This window comes from Salvelinus sp. IW2-2015, unplaced genomic scaffold, assembly GCF_002910315.2.
Source record: "Salvelinus sp. IW2-2015 unplaced genomic scaffold, ASM291031v2 Un_scaffold1233, whole genome shotgun sequence".
NCBI classification, from domain to species: Eukaryota; Metazoa; Chordata; class Actinopteri; order Salmoniformes; family Salmonidae; genus Salvelinus; species Salvelinus sp. IW2-2015.
Genome location: NW_019942788.1, coordinates 270,177 through 287,824, shown reverse-complemented (window position 1 = coordinate 287,824; position 17,648 = coordinate 270,177). Strand labels below are relative to the sequence as shown.

Below are 17,648 nucleotides of genomic sequence, written 5' to 3'. Positions count from 1 at the left end.
TGTAACTCTATAAATATCTATGGCCAAAACATTGATAACCCCTCTTTTTCAAAATGAAGTTCCTGGTGCCTGAGTGTCCCAGATGTTCCCACACTAACCTGGTCATCGGAGGGGACTTAACTGTGTGCCTAGACCATCTGACCAGATCCTCTATCCCGGCAACCCCACCATCCATATTCAGTGATCTTGAATACCTACATAAAGAATTCTAACTTATTTGACTATAGAGGGATCACTAACCCTACGGGTAGGAATACTCCCTTTTACTCCTGCATGTTCACAATGTAATAACTCGAATTGACTACTTTTGGTTGATGCTAAATCTCCCCGTTTATTACCGTAATGTGAGGGTATCAATGATATTATAATCTTCGGGGGACCAACACAGGATTCCTTACCTTCACCTTCTCCCCTGGACCTGGTAGCATAGAAGCATCGTACCAAACGAGATTAAGTGTCTGATGTATTGTGTTGATAATCTCAAGCTCCAAATCAACAGAAATTACCGAACAAAAAATATCTAAGAAGAAGTGAAACAATATCAATTATTTCCAGAGAGTCCCACAGAAATTGCATTTTTCTATTTGAAAAATCCCGCAACGACAACACATAGATGACGCTTGTCTAGATTAACACCAAACCTCCCTATTCTGTTTATAAGATCATGTGAAGGAGATAAACACTGAGAGCTGCTTATCTGATTCGAGCTTGATAAAATCGTAAGAAACATTGTATGCACAGTCAATTACAAGCCTTTGCAGGTTGAAATTAACACCTTCACAGCTGCGCTCAAAGTTGGCAGCCAGAGCTCAAGGCAAGACTAAACAATGCCCACAAGGGGAGTAGCAAAATAAAACTAAGAAGTAAATGTGGGTTTAGAACAAACGTTAGTAGAATAATGTTGAGGAAACACACTTAATGCTTTGTCAGAGCTCTATACTATGTTTCGAGCATTATAGTGTTAAACAAAAAGTAATGTATGTCATATAAACTATATGTCAAGCCCCCCCGTATATGGTAATCAATAGCCTCTACCATTGAAAGCATGTAGGTACCCTTAGGCTCCAGACCAGATCATATGTGAGAACACATAAAAAAATTTATGTCCTTTGGTATGTGAGGAAGGCTCATATAGTCATCTCAGATTAGATGATGCAAATGAATATTTATATCAAGAAAGTAAGTCCCTTGCTCATTCCATGGTGATGGTGAAAGAATGCCAACATTTAACTGTGATGGAAGATATGGCACGCTAAATCCTTTCTCTACGCCAAGCAATAGTGCATGCCAGAAGGGATTGACAATTTCATTTTTGATTTTTGTGGGATAGTGCTCAGTATACCTTTATGCCACGGTGAAACAAAAACCCCACACAATAAAGTGTAACTGCCAGAACTATAGACACTTGTGTATCCCACAAAAAAAGGTTGACTAGTTATAAGGTAATTTCTTTGATTGAATTAAGCAATAATTCCCGGGCTTAAACTTCCATGGAAAGTATGTCTGGGAAAATTCCAGAATTTCCAGGAAAGTTTCTGACCCTTTGCATCCCTAGTAGGTAATCATAAAACTTTTGTTCAACAGTAATTGCTTCTTAAGCTTAGCCACTAACGCAGTCTCCCGAAATGAAGCCATCTCAGCGACTCAACACAGGCCTCATGATTGAACACAGGTCGGACTGCCTTTTGTTTTTTTTATTTTCTTTTTCCATTATGGTGTACGAAGCCAAAACATCTAACTCCACATCACACCACATCACACACAACCTACCCCCCAACAACAAGACAGCCAATCACATCACAACAATCCGCAACAGATTCCACAATCGATCAACCACAGCTCTATTCACTGAAGACTCCCTCATCAACATATACATACCTAAAAGCACGACCACCACCACACAGCACACACACCTAACGCCGCTGCTTTGATTACCCTTCTCAATAGAGCATTATAGCCTTTAGTCCTTGTTGTGAGTATTCAAGTCGACTGTCAATTCCCCTATTCCGTCTGCCTGACAGCCAGATAAGTAACAGACTCGTCAGAGAGTGTGATTCTTCTAACTATTTTCTTGCTCATTGGTGCTAACTACCTACTACGAAGCAACTTACCACTACTTCTTCTCTCCTGGTCCTTCACGTGGAGTCTATGCAAGGACTGAAATTACACACCCGTCATCATTATGCACATAGAGATTATTTTACACAGTGGATAGGTCTGAGTCACCAAACGAACAATTTATGCAGACAGCATTTATAAGAAAAGATGCATCTGAAGTCAAGACAGAGCTGGCACGTTCAGGCAAAGACCCCGGGCGCCAGCTGTCAGTGAGCAGGACACATACCTCCCCCCTGCCTCACATGTGTGCGCAAGAGTAAATTCAGTAGATGAACTGATACGTGGACTACAAAGAAAAGGCCGCATCTCTCCACGCCCCAGCAACATTAACATTGACGATGCGTCGTACGTCGTGATGGGTCGAGTTTCAACAGTTCCTTGGCTGTCCACTGCCACAAACTCAAATGCTGGAGTACAATCAGGCCACTTCAAGAGAATGGAGGCGACGCCGCAAACATCCACTTCACAGCGCCACCAAGTGCTGTTGCTAAGGGTGTCGGATGAAAGCTTCATATCTACAGTTTATACATAAGAAGGGTAAAAGATCCGGTGAAAGAGCTAGAGCAGCTCCTACGACTCCTACTATTATCCCTTCCTTTATATCCACCAGTGACCCAGAAAGATTGATCAGCAAAAACGCCTGGCTAAGCAGGACTGGATCATTGCACGATAATTAAAAATAAGGCAGGCAAATATATTTGGGGCTCCACGATGTCGGACCGGATACTCAATCCCTGCGCTTATAATTATCAAGTTCTACCGGTGGAAACCATCGAAAGCATCCCTCTCACCGAGACGCTAAGGCTCATACTTCAATCTCAGGGCCCCTCTTCAAATACTAGCAATCTGTCATGCTCTAGTGCTTATCCTGAACACGCGAAAGGAGCTAGGAGTTAGGGTAGTAACGTCCAATGGCTCCAGTAATTCGAAAGAGTTACAATTCAATCACAATAGTCGTTCCTCGCACATCCAGAACCTAGTTTCTTAGGCGAGTGGTCTCTTGATGACCGTGTCAAAGGAAGGCGACAAAAAATCTAGTCAATAGACGGCTCCTCTGTCACCCCAAGTCGTTTGGACCCTAGTTCTCGCGCTGCTACCACCACGGTGCATAAGGCGTACCGAGCCACCAAGTCTAGATACCAATAGGGCTCTTCACTAGCTTTTACCCCCAAAGCATTAAGACTGTATCTGCTTGTAACAATTCATAACAAGATGGTCCACCTGTAACCTCACATTTAGCAATTGGACACCCACCTCTCCATTTTGTTTTTACATATATCATTATAGCAGTGTCGACCAGTTAGCCCATTACCTAGATAGTACCTAAAGGATACGCCTGTTATAACCTTGTACACCCTCGCAAAATTGACTAACTCCTGTACCCCCGTCAGCATTGTGACTTACCTTCGTCACCCCGCACCTATTTTTGGACTATAACGCTTACCCCCGCAGTCATTGACATAACCATGTGACCCGCCCGACACATGTCCCCTGTGCGGACCGATACCCCTGCAGTATAGGGCTCATTATGTGTTTGTTAGCAGATGTAACATTGATACATAGCTTACCAGCTAAATGTACATGACTCGGACAATCAAGTACCTGTCGGCCTTGTTTTAATAATGATAAATGGTATCCAGTCGCAAATTAATGGAAGGAGGATTCCAAAGGGCAGGGTTAATGATGAAATGTAACAGTTGGAATCTAGTTGTAACTGATGAACAGCTCTCGCTGCGTCTCATTGTATAAAAGGTATCCAGGCTTGCTTTATTATGCGTTCCACGTGTTTAGATGAAAGTCCATAGTGTAATCACAGTTAATGTGATGAAAGTCCAGCCGCTAATGTACAAGGTCCAGATGTAATGAATGAAAGTACACGGTCGTATTCCTCAGGTGTGAATGTTGAAGCAGTCCGAGCATGTATAATGAGTGAAAGTCCGTGTAATGATGATAAAGTACGCAGTGTAATATCTAGTGTTAATGGAATGAAAGTCCTTGCCGATGTTGCAATAGATAAAGGTCTCTCACAGAGCTTAATGGATGAAAGTTCACGCTGTAATGATGAAAGTCCAGTGTAATCCTAGAATTAATAGTGAACGTTACCAGTGTAATGATTTAAGGTCCCATGCTAAATAATTGAATAATGGAAGTTTCCCAGTGTAATGACTAGTACCCATATCACAGCAGTGTAAATGATTGGGAACAAGGTCCAGTTCTGTTACACTGATACAACGTTCAAGAGTGTGTAAATAATGGCAAAGGTACCAGCTGTCAATGACATTGAAGAGTCTCCAGTTGTAATGATGTCGAAAGGCTCCCTAAGTGTCAATTACAGAAAGTTCCTCAGATGGTTATGATGAAAGTCCATAGTTGTAATGGTGATATAGTTGCTTGTTTGTAATGGTGAAAGTCCAGGTAATGGATTAACGGTCCCAGTTTCTCTCGTAATGATGAGAAGTCCAGAAGATGTAATGTATAGACAAAGGTCCAGATGTAAATATGAGATGGAAACGTCCAGGAACTGTTAAAAGTGGAATAAAGGGTCCAGGTGATGTTTAATGATGAATGAAGCCCTCCACTTAGTTAATTGAGACGGTATCATACCCGCTAGATAATATGAATTGCATGACAAGTTCCCTGGCTTAGATATCATCTTCCAGTTTAAGTTATCTATTCAGAAAAAAGAATTTACCTATCTTAGGAATTGTAGTTACCAAACAATACTCCTTACTATTTCAAAGATGGAATAATTTTCCCTCCCTCTGATAGCAAGTGATTAACTCAAGACAAACATTACAATTTTGGAGAACTCTCCCATTCTCTCTGCATCGGAAGAATTAACTGTGACTCGAATTAATAAAGGAATGGTTCTCCTCGCTCCCCAACTACTCTACGCTTAATATAGCATGCAAACGTCACCAGAAACATTGCTCCAATTGAAGAAAGAGTCCCATATAGTGCATACCTAAATTCCTTCAAAATAATAGGACATAGAAAAACGTGTCGCGAGGACTCAAATTGTATTTACAATCTTTCATCATGGGATTATGTTAAATGAAAAGAACAAGCATCCGGAAAGTAGGTAAATGTATAACATTAAAGGCCTCCCGTGCAAATCCAAGATGGAAGTATGTAATGACTGAAAGGTGCGAGATTGTAGATGAATGACAATCGTTCCCCAGAATTTATGTTATTAATCTGTACTCAGAATGCCCAGCTTGTGGTGATGGCAACAAAGTCCCAGGCTAACCTTCGTTAGCGGTTTGTAATAGATGACAAGTCCAGGCTTTTTTATTATTGGTAAACGGTGTTCCAGGTGTGTAATTGATGACAAAGTCCAAGCGTGTAATGATGGATCCGTCACGTCACAGCTGTTAAGTTCCAGGTGTAATTGGATGAAGCTCCTTAGTGATGTAATGGATAAAGTATCGCGGACTTAATGAGGAAGTTCGCATGAGTGTAATGGTAAAGGTCCAGTGTAATTAATTGGGAAGTCCATGTGTAATGAGGGAGTCCTCCAGATACGCTTACATGATTTCTAACGGTCAAGTTCGCTAGATGGATGTTAAAGTCCACGCTGTAATTGAGTTAGAATTATTGTGGTCAGCTGTAGATCGCATTGTAGATTCAATCTGAGAAGTCCAGTGTAAATGATGAAAGGGTACTCAGACTCGTTTAATCTTAGCATTGCTACATGATAATGTTCGTGTTACAAGCTGTAATGATGTGAAGTCCCGTGTAACTGATAAAGGTCCAGTGTAATGATGAAATAGAATGTGTCCATGGTTGATAAAGTCATTAGATAAAGGTCAGTGTAATAATGGAAGTCCAGTGTAATGACAGAAGTCCAGTGTAATGATGAAAGTTCCAGTGCAATGAAAGAAAGTCAGTGTAATGAACTGAAAGTCCAGTGGTAATGATAAAGTTCAGATGTAATGATGACAGTCCTGAGAGTAATGATGGAAGTCCAGTGTAATGACAGAAGTCAGTGTAATGATGAAGTCAGTGTCATGATGAAAGTCCAGTGTAATGAAGAAAGTCCAGTGTAATGATGAAGGTCAGTTGTAATGATGAAAAGGTCCAGTGTAATGATAAAGGTCCAGTGTAATGAAGTCCAGTACGCTAGCAGTTAGCATCAAAATAGCTGCTTAGTTTCCTCATGTGATGTGACGATGTCCCACATGTACCACTTTAAGATCATTAAAAATGGAAACATGTTTTTTACTTTAACATTGAGGTGAAGAGCAGGGCCTCGAGGTCCGCAGCACTGCTGGATTTCAACCCTTCCCCTCTAATCAGGGAGTGATTCCGGTTTCACTTCCAGGGAAAGAAGAAAACCAACAGCAGCACTGCTAACCTTGAGCCCTGATTTGAATATCCCTGGTGAAGGAGTTTCAAGTGATGCATGGTACCCCTTCATTTTGCTGGTGTTCTTTACAGAGCAGAGTGTGCCAGAAACATATGTACAGCCTACTGCAGACTGCGTGTGTATGTGCAGCATATTGCAGTCTTAATGGAGAAGTTATGTGGTTCTATAAGCCGTGTGTCATGTGTGGTTAGATAAGAAGAGTGTGTGTGTGGTCTGATATAAGGTGTGTCTACAGGGACAGGAAGGATAGGTGGCTCTTCTCTCTGGAGATAGGAGGATTACTGTGCATAATTCACAACATAAACAAAAAAATGTGGGGGGAAAATGTATTGATTGAGCCTGTGTGTGTGAGTGACTGACTAAGCCTGTGAGTCTATCTAGGTGTTGAGTTTGCGTGTGTGGATTCTACATGTTGAGTTTGTGTGTGTGTGTTCTACAGTTGTGTGATTGTTGGATAGTTGTGTATAGCAGCAGTTAAGGGCTGTCAGGCACTGTGGTAGCCATGTTTGGAGGAAGGAAGATAGCCGCAGTCTCAACCTTGCCCCTGTGTGTGACTGTGTGTGTGTGTTATTTGAATGTCTTCACATGTCACAGCAGAGCAGTCAGCAGTACATACAGCTATCTACCAGCCCAGTGTTTCAGACCCTCTTCTATCTGTCTGACACTGTGGCATAGAGAGATTTACACACAATATCCCCTTAACTCCTTACACATGTGGGAACTGGCCTATATGGATAGGGCTAAATTGAACAATTATGGAAAGCATATGCAAAACCATGGCAGCAATTAAAAGGGAACAGTTTGGGGATTATGGGAAATGATTAGAGGAAAGGTAAGGACAACATTTCACCTGACAAGACTCCAAAACATTACACCGTTGATTTGGTGTGCATTTTACATTTACTGTACAGCAACATAATAAGAATGTTCTGACAATGGCTTGTGTGATGTTTGGTGGAAACTAGTGTTTCCAAGTGGCCACACCTCTCCAAAGTGTGCACAGTACCTACTCAATTTCAATGCACTTTTATGACTCAAAGAAGTCTTAAACTATAAGGTGCTTTTTTGAGCTCTCCTGGCGGTGCCATTGAGGAACTAGAGCAAGCGCAGTTGTGGTTGTATTCTTTGGAACACAGCCCTGCATCCCTGCCATCACACAATTACTGTTGCTATTTACGCAATCCAAAAACGGTCCAAATCACAATCTGGGTCAGGTGGGCATCATTTGAAAGCTTGTTCTCTTGCCAACATGACTGGCTAGGTTATAAAACAACATCTTACAGTGTTATTCTTTCACAAGGCAGTTCAGAGAAGCAGATGGTCATCTTGGTCGCATAGAATTGAATCATGAGTGCATTCAGATTCTTCACAATATAACAAACATGGTCTCTTTCTGTTCAGGACAACCCAGGGTATAACGCCATGGCATCTTGTAACTATACATCAAACATAGTGATCGTGAACATTCACACTGTATATCACATGGGTTTTATGATATGGAAATGTGAGGTACACATTTGTACTCCTGGGTGTTTGGCTTGCTTGTATGACATCAAAGCGGTATTCATTCTAATCTTCACCGTCTCATTTTGCTAAATACATTGAGTCCTCGTAATCTACAGTTTTTCCCTCACTCAGACAACAAAACATTAATCTACAGCTTTTCCTTCACTCAGACAACAAAACATACATCTACAGTTTTTCCCTCACTCAGACAACAAAACATTAATCTACAGCTTTTCCCTCACTCAGACAACAAAACATTCTACTAACAGCTTTTTCCCTCACTCAGACAACAAAACATTCATCTACAGCTTTTCCCTCACTCAGACAACAAAACATTATCCACAGCTTTTCCCTCACTCAGACAACAAAACATTCATCTCATAGCTTTTTCCCTCACTCAGACAACAAACATTAATCTACAGCTTTTCCTCACTCAGACAACAACACATTAATCTAAGCTTTTCCTCACTCAGACAACAAATTAATCACAGTTTTCTCACTAACACAAACATGTTACCAAATAGTTCAAGTGTCAGTCAAAACCCATAGAGAGCTGTGAAGCGGCGACTCTGAGCCCCTTGCGTCATGTATAGCATGACTGTACAGCCACTGTTTTCCAATTTAGCCCTAATCAGTGTTCAAATTACCAAGCCGTGGGAGGTGAAGCTGTGGGAGGTGAAGCCGTGGGAGTGGAGCCGTGGGAGGTGAAGCCGTGGGAGGGGAGCTGTGGCAGGGTGGAGCCGTGGGAGGTGAAGCCGTGGGAGGTGAAGCCGTGGGAGGTGAAGCGTGGCAGGTGACGCGTGGGGAGGTGAGGAACGGGGGGAGGGCCGTGGGAGGGGGAGCCGTGGCAGGTGAAGCCGTGGGAGGGGGAGCCGTGGGAAGGGGAGGGAGCCGTGGGAGAAGGGGGGAGCCGTGGGAGGGAGGAGCCGTGGGAGGTGAAGCCGTGGCGGGGGAGCCGTGGGAGGGGGAGCCGTGGGAGGTAAAGCCGTGGCAGGTGGAGCCGTGGGAGGGGGAGCCGTGGCAGGTGAAGCCGTGGCAGGTGAAGCCGGGAGGGGGAGCCGTGGCAGGTGAAGCGTGGGAGGGGGAGCCGTGGGAGGGGGAGCCGTGGCAGGTGAAGCCGTGGGAGGGGTAGCCGTGGGAGGGGGACCGTGGGAGGAGAGCCGTGGGAGGAGGAGACCGTGGGAAGGGGAAAGCCGTGGAGGGGGAGCCGTGGGAGGTGAAGCCGTGGGAGGGGAGCCGTGGGAGGAGGGCCGGTGCAGGTGAAGCGTGGGAGGGGGGCCGTGGGAGGGGAGCCGTGGAGGTGAGGGCCGTGGGAGGTGGAGGCGCTGGTGGGAGGTGAAGCCGTGGAGAGGGAAAGCCGTGGGAGGGGGACGCCGTGGGAGGTGAAGCCGTGGGAGGGGGAGCCGTGGGAGGAGGAGCCGTGGCAGGTGAAGCCGTGGAGGGGGGGCCGTGGAGGGGAAGCCGTGGGAGGTGAAGCCGTGGGAGGTGAAGCCGTGGGAGGTGAAGCCGTGGGAGGGAGAGGCCGTGGAGGGGGAGCCGTGGGAGGTGAAGCCGTGGGAGGGGGAGCCGTGGGAGGAAGGAGCCGTGGCAGGTGAAGCCGTGGGAGGGGGGCCGTGGGAGGGGAAGCCGTGGAGGTGAAGCCGTGGGAGGTGAGCCGTGGGAGGTGAAGCCGTGGCAGGTGAAGCCGTGGGAGGGGCGGAAGCCGTGGGAGGGGAGCCGTGGCAAGGTGAAGCCGTGGGAGGGGGGGCCGTGGGAGGGGAAGCCGTGGGAGGTGGAGCCGTGGGAGGTGAAGCCGTGGGAGGTGAAGCCGTGGGAGGGGGGGCCGTGGGAGAGGGAGCCGTTACTGATTCCTGCCTATATGATGTTATTTTACTCAGTCACTTATTTGTTTTTCTGTTTTTTTGTTGTTCTTTTTGTTCTCTTATCTCTCTTACTTGAATCTAACAGAACATCTCTAGCCTTTCCTTCTATTTTTCCTCCTTTTCTCCTCTCCTTCATGTTCCTAGTTTCCACATCAGCTAGTTCTCCTCCCAGTCTCCAGGTATGTCTGAGTGAACGTCACCTCTGTGAAATTGACTCGACTTTGGCCAGTCTACTGGGAAATTATCCTTTGTCAGTCTGTCACACACTCAACTCTGTGTGTCTGTGCATGTGTGTGTGTGTAGGTCAGGGTACTTAAAATTTCATTTGTTATTTCATTACGTGGCCATGAATGACTTTTCCAACGACAATAATTCAGAGTCTAGTTAGGCTAATGTAATTCAACATTTCAATATGTAATTTCACTAATACCAATAGGCCTAGTGCCCATCAATACAGATTAGCCTGTAGATATTAGATATAAGACATTTACTCCGGAAGATGCATCAGCTGCTTGGCGCTGTAAAGGGGTTAACTGATTGGGGTTAACTAGGTTTAAGATGGTAGTGATTGGGGTTAACTCGGTTTAAGATGGTAGTGATTGGGGTTAACTAGGTTTAAGCTGGTAGTGATTGGGGTTAACTAGGTTTAAGCTGGTAGTGATTGGGGTTAACTAGGTTTAAGCTGGTAGTGATTGGGGTTAACTAGGTTTAAGATGTTAGTGATTGGGGTTAACTAGGTTTAAGCTGGTAGTAATTGGGGTTAACTAGGTTTAAGCTGGTAGTGATTGGGGTTAACTAGGTTTAAGCTGGTAGTGATTGGGGTTAACTAAGTTTAAGATGTTAGTAATTGGGGTTAACTAGGTTTAAGCTGGTAGTGATTGGGGTAACTAGGTTTAAGCTGTAGCTGATTGGGGTTAAACTAGGTTTAAGATGTTAGTGATTGGGTTAACGTAGGTTTAAGATGGTAATGTGATTGGGGTTAACTAGGTTTAAGATGTTAGTGATTGGGGTTACCTAGGTTTAGAGTGTTAGTATTTGGTTAACTAGGTTTAAGATGTTATATTGGGGTAAACTAGGTTTAAGATGTAGTGATTGGGTTAACTAGTTTAATTCTGTATGTGATTGGGGGTAACTAGGTTTTATCTGGTACTTATTGGGTAACTAGGTTTTAAGCTGTATGATATGGGGAACTAGGTTATACGCTCGCGTAGTCGATTGGGTAACTAGTTTAGAGGGTATGATTGGGTAACTAGTTTAAGATGTAGTGATTGGGTAACTAGGTTTAGATCTATGGTTAACTAGTAGTGATTGGGGTAACTAGGTTTAAGCTGTAGTGATTTGGTAACTAGGTTAAGACTAGTATGATTGCTGGGTAACTAGGTTTAAGATGTGTAGTGATGTGGACGAGTTAAGATGGTATGATTGGGGTAACTAGGTTTAAGATGTTAGATGGGTAACTAGGTTTAAGAGATTAGGTGGTTAACTAGGTTAAGATGTAGTGATTGGGTTAACTAGTTTAATGTTAGTGATTGTGTTACTAGGTTTAAGATGCTAGGAGATTGGGGTTAACTAGGTTAAGATGTAAAGTGATTGGGGTAAAACTAGGTTTAAGATGTTAGGATGGTAACAGGTTAAATTGGGTAGACTGATTGAATTGTAAGTAACTAGGTTTAATCTGATGTAGTGATTGGGGTTAACTAGTTTAAGCTGGTATGTGATTGGGGTTAACTAGTTTAAGCAGGTTAGTGATTGGGTAACTAGGTTTAAGATGTTAGTGATTGGGGTAACTAGGTTTAAGATGGTAGTGATTGGGGTTAACTAGGTTTAAGATGTTAGTGATTGGGTTAACTAGTTTAAATGTTAGTGATTGGGTAACTAGGTTTAAAGATGTTAGTGATTGGGTTAACTAGGTTTAAATCGTTAGTGATTGGGTAACTAGGTTTAAGCTGCGTAGTATTGGGTAACTAGTGTAAGCTGTAGTGATGGGTACATTGAGATGTATATATGGTACTAGTTAGATGTAGGATTGGGTAACTGTTTAAGATGTTAGTGATTGGGGTAACTAGGTTTATAGAGTTAGGTGATTGGGTAGGAGGTGACAAGCAGAAGAACGGTTTTCCAATCCGGAGCTCCCGGAATTCACTGGCAAATGCTAAGCATTGGATGTTTGTATGTGCACTTATGGTGTGCATGTGTGCCTGTCTGTGTGTGTGTGCCTGTCTGTGTGTGCCTGTCTGTGTGTGTGTGGTGTGTGTGTGTGTGTGTGTGTGTGTGTGTGTGTGTGTGTGTGGTGTGTGTGGTGTGTGTGTGTGTGGTGTGTGTGTGTGTGGTGTGCCTGTCTGTGTGTGTGTGTGTGTGTGTGTTGTGCGCCTGTCTCTGTTGTGTGGTGTGTGTGTGTGTGTGTGTGTGGCCTTGTGTGTGTGGCCCTAAGTTCCTTACCCAGTATAGCCAGCACAAGTGTTCCTTCAGCACTCCATTGACCAGAGCAGACAAAGTAGATGGCTGCAGGGCGTCTCCCTGGCGGATGAGATACTCTCCCGGCGCAGCAGAATGACGTCTTGATGATGAGGGACAGGGAGCGCAGACACCCCCTACTGGCCGACTCAAACAGCGGCAGCTGCAGCAGCTCTTTGTTTAAGGTGCATGCGATGTCTGCCCTCAGCTCATCTGGAAGTCCTTCACAAACTAGTGAAGCAGAATAGAAAGGGAATAAAAATATGAGCGATTGAGTTGGGCACAGAGGGTTTGACAGATGAAGATGGAAGTTGAAGAGGTGGCACAGGGGAAGAGAGGCAAAACAATGATAGGACTTGAGAAAATAACTGACAGAAGAATCAACACAGGAGGAACAGCAGCATTGAAAAAAGGAAACAAAGACAGACAGCAGAGAGAGAGAGAGAGAGAGGAGAGAGAGAGAGGGAAAAGAAGGAGAGAAGAGAGAGAGAAGGGGAAAGAGAAGAGAGGAGAGAAGAGAGAGAGAGAGAGAGAGGGGGAAAGAGAAGAGAGGAGAGAAGAGAGAGAGAGAGGGGAAAGAGAAAAGAGAGAGAAGAGAGAGAGAGAGAGAGGGGGAAAGAAGAGAGAGGAGGAGAGAAGAGAGAGAGAAGAGAGAAGAGAGGAGATCGAGATTGAGAGAGAGAAGGGAGAGAAGAGAGAGAGAAGAGAGAAGAGAGGGAAAAGAAGAGACAGTGAGAGCGAGGCATGAGAGACAGTCAGAGCGAGACAGTGAGTGACAGAGAGAGAGAGTGAAGCAAGGCGTGAGTGACAGAGCGAGACAGTGAGAGCAAGGCGTGTGACAGAGAGACAGTGAGAGCAAGCGTGAGTGACAGAGCGAGACAGTGAGAGCAAGGCATGAGTGACAGAGCGAGACAGTGAGAGCAAGCGTGATGTGAAGAGAGAGACAGTGAGAGCATAGATGTGAGTGACAGAGAGAGACAGTGAGAGCAGGTCGTGAGTGACAGAGCGAGACAGTGAGAGCAAGGCGTGAGTGAAGAGAGAGACAGTGAGAGCATAGATGTGAGTGACAGGAGAGAACAGTGAGAGCAAGGTGTGAGTGACAGAGAGAGACAGTGAGAGCAAGGCGTGAGTGACAGAGCGAGACAGTGAGAGCAAGGTGTGAGTGACAGAGAGAGACAGTGAGAGCAAGGCGTGAGTGAGAGCGAGACAGTGAGAGCAAGGTGTGAGTGACAGAGAGAGACAGTGAGAGCAAGGCGTGAGTGACAGAGCGAGACAGTGAAAGCAAGGCGTGAGTGACAGAGCGAGACAGTGAGAGCAAGGCGTGAGTGACAGAGAGACAGTGAGAGCAAGGCGTGAGTGACAGAGCGAGACAGTGAGAGCAAGGCATGAGTGACAGAGAGAGACAGTGAGAGCAAGGCTGAGTGACAAGAGAGACAGTGAGAGCAAGCGTGAGTGACAGAGCGAGACAGTGAGAGCAAGGCGTGAGTAAAAGAGAGAGCAGTGAGAGCAGGTCGTGAGTGACAGAGCGAGACAGTGAGAGCAGAGTGATGAGAGAGAGAGACAGTGAGCATAGATGTGAGTAGAGAGAGAGACAGTGAGCAAGGCGTGACAGAGAGAACAGTGAGAGCAAGCGTGAGTGACAAGCGAGACAGTGAGAGACAAGTGTATGAGAGAGAGACAGTGAGAGCAAGGTGAGTGAGAGGAGAGACAGTGAGAGCATAGCGTGAGTGAGAAGACAGTGGAGCAAGGCGTGAGTACAGAGAGAGACAGTGAGAGCAAGGCGTGAGTGACAGAGCGAGACAGTGAGAGCAAGGCGTGAGTGACAAGAGAGACAGTGAGAGCAAGGCGTGAGTGACAGAGAGAGACACAGTGAGGCAGTTGTGAGTGACGGAGCGAGACAGTGAGGCAAGCGTGAGTGACAGAGCGAGACATGAGAGCAAGGCATGAGTGACAGAGAGAGACAGTGAGAGCAAGGCTGAGTGACAGAGAGACAGTGAGAGCAAGGCGTGATGACAGAGCGAGACAGTGAGAGCAAGCGTAATGGCAGGGGTGAGTGACAGAGAGAGACAGTGAGAGCATAACGTGAGATCGTGTGAGACAGTAGAGCAAGGCGTGAGTGACAGAAGAGACAGTGAGAGCAAGGCGTGAGTGACAGAGAGAGACAGTGAGAAGCAAAAGATGAGTGACAGAGAGAGACAGTGAGAGCAAGGCGTGAGTGACAGAGCGAGACATGAAGCAAGCGTGAGTGACAGAGAGAGACAGTGAGAGCAATGCGTGAGTGACAGAAGACAGTGAGAGCATAGAGGTGTGACAGAGAGAGACAGTGAGAGCAGTCGTGATGACAGAGCGAGACAGTGAGAGCAAGGCTGAGTAGAGAGAGAGACAGTGAGAGCATAGATGTGAGTGACAGAGAGAGACAGTGAGAGCAAGGTGTGATGACAGAGAGAACAGTGAGAGCAAGGCTGAGTGACAGAGCGAGACAGTGAGAGCAATGTGAACAGAGAGAGACAGTGAGAGCAAGGCGTGAGTGAGAGCGAGACAGTGAGAGCAAGGTGTGAGTGACAGAAGAGACAGTGAAGCAAGGCTGAGTGACAGAGCAGACAGTGAAGCAAGGCGTGAGTGACAGAGCGAGACAGTGAGAGCAAGCGTGAGTGTACAGAGAGACAGTTGAGAGCAAGGCGTGAGTGACAGAGCGAGACAGTGAGAGCAAGGCATGATGACAGAGAGAGACAGTGAGAGCAACGTGAGTGACAAGGAGAGACAGTGAGACAAGGCGTGATACAGAGCGAGACAGTGAGAGCAAGGCGTGAGTAAAAGAGAGAGACAGTGAGAGCAGGTCGTGAGTGAAGAGCGAGGACAGTGAGAGAAGGCTGAGTGAAGAAGAGACAGTGAGAGCATAGATGTGATGAGAGAGAGAGACAGTGAGAGCAAGGGTGCGTGACAGAGAGAGACAGTGAGAGCAAGCGTGAGTGACAGAGCGAGACAGTGAGAGCAAGTGTGAGTGACCGAGAGAGAGACAGTGAGAGCAAGCGTGAGTGAGAGCGAGAGACAGTGAGAGCATAGACGTGAGTGAGAGAGACAGTGAGAGCCAAGCGCGTGAGTGACAGAGAGAGACAGTGAGAGCAAGGCGTGAGTGACAGAGCAGACAGTGAGAGCAAGGCGGAGTGACAGAAGAGACGTGAGCAGTTGTGAGTGACGAGCGAACAGTGAGAGCAAGCGTGAGTGACGAGCGAGACAGTGAGAGCAAGGCATGAGTACAAGAGAACAGTGAGAGCAAGCGTGAGTGACAGAGAGACAGTGAGAGCAAGGCGTGAGTGACAGACGAGACAGTAAGCAAGGCGAATGCAGGCTGTGATGACAGAAGAACAGTGAGGCATAGACGTGAGTAGAGACGTGTGAGACAGTGAGAGCAAGCAGTGAAGGACAGAGAGAACAGTGAGAGCAAGGCGTGAGTGACAGAAGAAGACAGTGAGAGCCAAGGCGTGAGTGACAAGAGAGACAGTGAGAGCAAGGCGTGAGTGACAGAGCGAGACAGTGAGAGCAAGGCGTGATGACAGAGAGAGACAGTGAGAGCAATGCGTGAGTGACAGAGAGAGACAGTGAGAAGCAGGTTGTGAATGACGGAGCGAGACAGTGAGAGCAAGCGTGAGTGACAGAGCGAGACAGTGAGAGCAAGGCGTGAGTGACTGAAGAAGACAGTGAGAGCAAGCGTGAGTGACAGAGAGAGACAGTGAGAGCAAGGCGTGAGTATAGAGCAGACAGTGAGAGCAAGCTGAATGGCAGGGTGAGTGACAGAGAGAGACATGAGAGCATAGATGTGAGAGAGACGTGTAGACAGGAGAGCAGGCGTGATGACAGAGAGAACAGTGAGAGCAAGCGGATGACAGAGCGAGACAGTGAGAGCAGGCGTAGTGACAAGAGAGACAGTGAGAGCAAGGCGTGAGTGAGAGCGAGAACAGTGAGAGCAAGGCGTGAGGACAGTGAGAGCAAGTCGTGAGTGACAAGAGAGACAGTGAGAGCAAGGCGTGAGTGACAGGAAAACATGAGAGCAAGCGTGAGTGACAGAGAGAGACAGTGAGAGCAAGTGTGAGTGACAGGAAAGACAGTGAGAGCAAGGCGTGAGAGACAGAAGAGACATGAGAGCAAGGCGTGAAGACAGAGAGAGCAGTGAGAGCAAGCGTGAGTGACACAGAGAGACAGTGAGAGCAAGGCTGAGATACGAGAGAGACAGTGAGAGCAAGCGTGAGTGACAGACAGACAGTGAGAGCTAGGCGTGAGACAGAGGAGACAGTGAGAGCAAGGCGTGAGTGAGAGGAGAAACAGTGAGCAAGCGTGAGTGACAGATAGAGCAAGTCGTGAGTGACAGAGAGAGAGACAGTGAGAGCAAGCGTGAGTGACAGGGAAAGACAGTGAGAGCAAGCGGATGACAGAGAGACAGTGAAGCAAGCGTGATGACAGGAAAAACATGAGAGCAAGCGTGAGAGACAGAGAGAGACAGTGAGACAAGGCTGAAGACAGAGCATGAGACAGCGAGTGACAGAGAAACAGTGAGAGCAAGCGTGAGTGACAGAGAGAACAGTGAGAGCATAGACGTCAGAAGGTCTTAGCCTTCTGTTGTTTCAACCCACCTCACTGACGTCGATCCGTTGTTGACAGACCAGGTGTCTGGAAGCACTCCAGCATGCGTTGCTCCAGGCCTGGGCAGGCGGTGGACCCGGATGAAGTCCTTCAGGTCCTTGGTACGGTGTGTGTAGAGGGAGCGCCGAGAGTACATCCTCTGAATGATGCTGTCACGTTACCAACACCACCGCATGCATCAGGGCTGGAGCGAGGACAAGGACTGGTTAATGTTTGTTGTGTGTGTGTGTGTGTTGTGTTGGTGTGTGTGTGTGTGTGTGTGTGGTGTGTGTGTGTGTTGTGTGTGTGTGTGTGTGTGTGTGTGTGTGTGTGTGTGTGTGTTGTGTGTGTGTGTGTGTGTGTGTGTGTGTTGTGATCTGTGTTTGAGTTGTGTTCAATTTAAGAATCAGTATTATATTAATACATAACGATAGAAACAAAAACAGTTTCATATACAGTGCATTCAAAAAGTATTCAGACCCCTTTCCTTTTTCCAAAAATGAAAAAGGGAATGGGATAAACACATTTTTCCCTCATTAATCTACACATAATACCCATAATGACAAAGCAAAAACAGATTTATAAAAAAAAACAGACCCTTTGCTTCATATGGCGCTCAGGTGCATTCTGCTTACATTGATCATCCTTGAGATGTTTCTACAACTTGACTGGAGTCCACCTGTGGTAAATTCAATTGATTGGACATGATTTGAAAGGCACAC

The 17,648-nt window shown here is 46.1% G+C and overlaps 1 pseudogene; it reads right to left on the bottom strand.

Annotated features, from left to right (window-relative positions):
- The window catches only part of LOC112070137 (voltage-gated delayed rectifier potassium channel KCNH8-like), a 193,479-nt pseudogene that overhangs the window by 3,918 nt on the left and 171,913 nt on the right, over window positions 1-17,648 (bottom strand).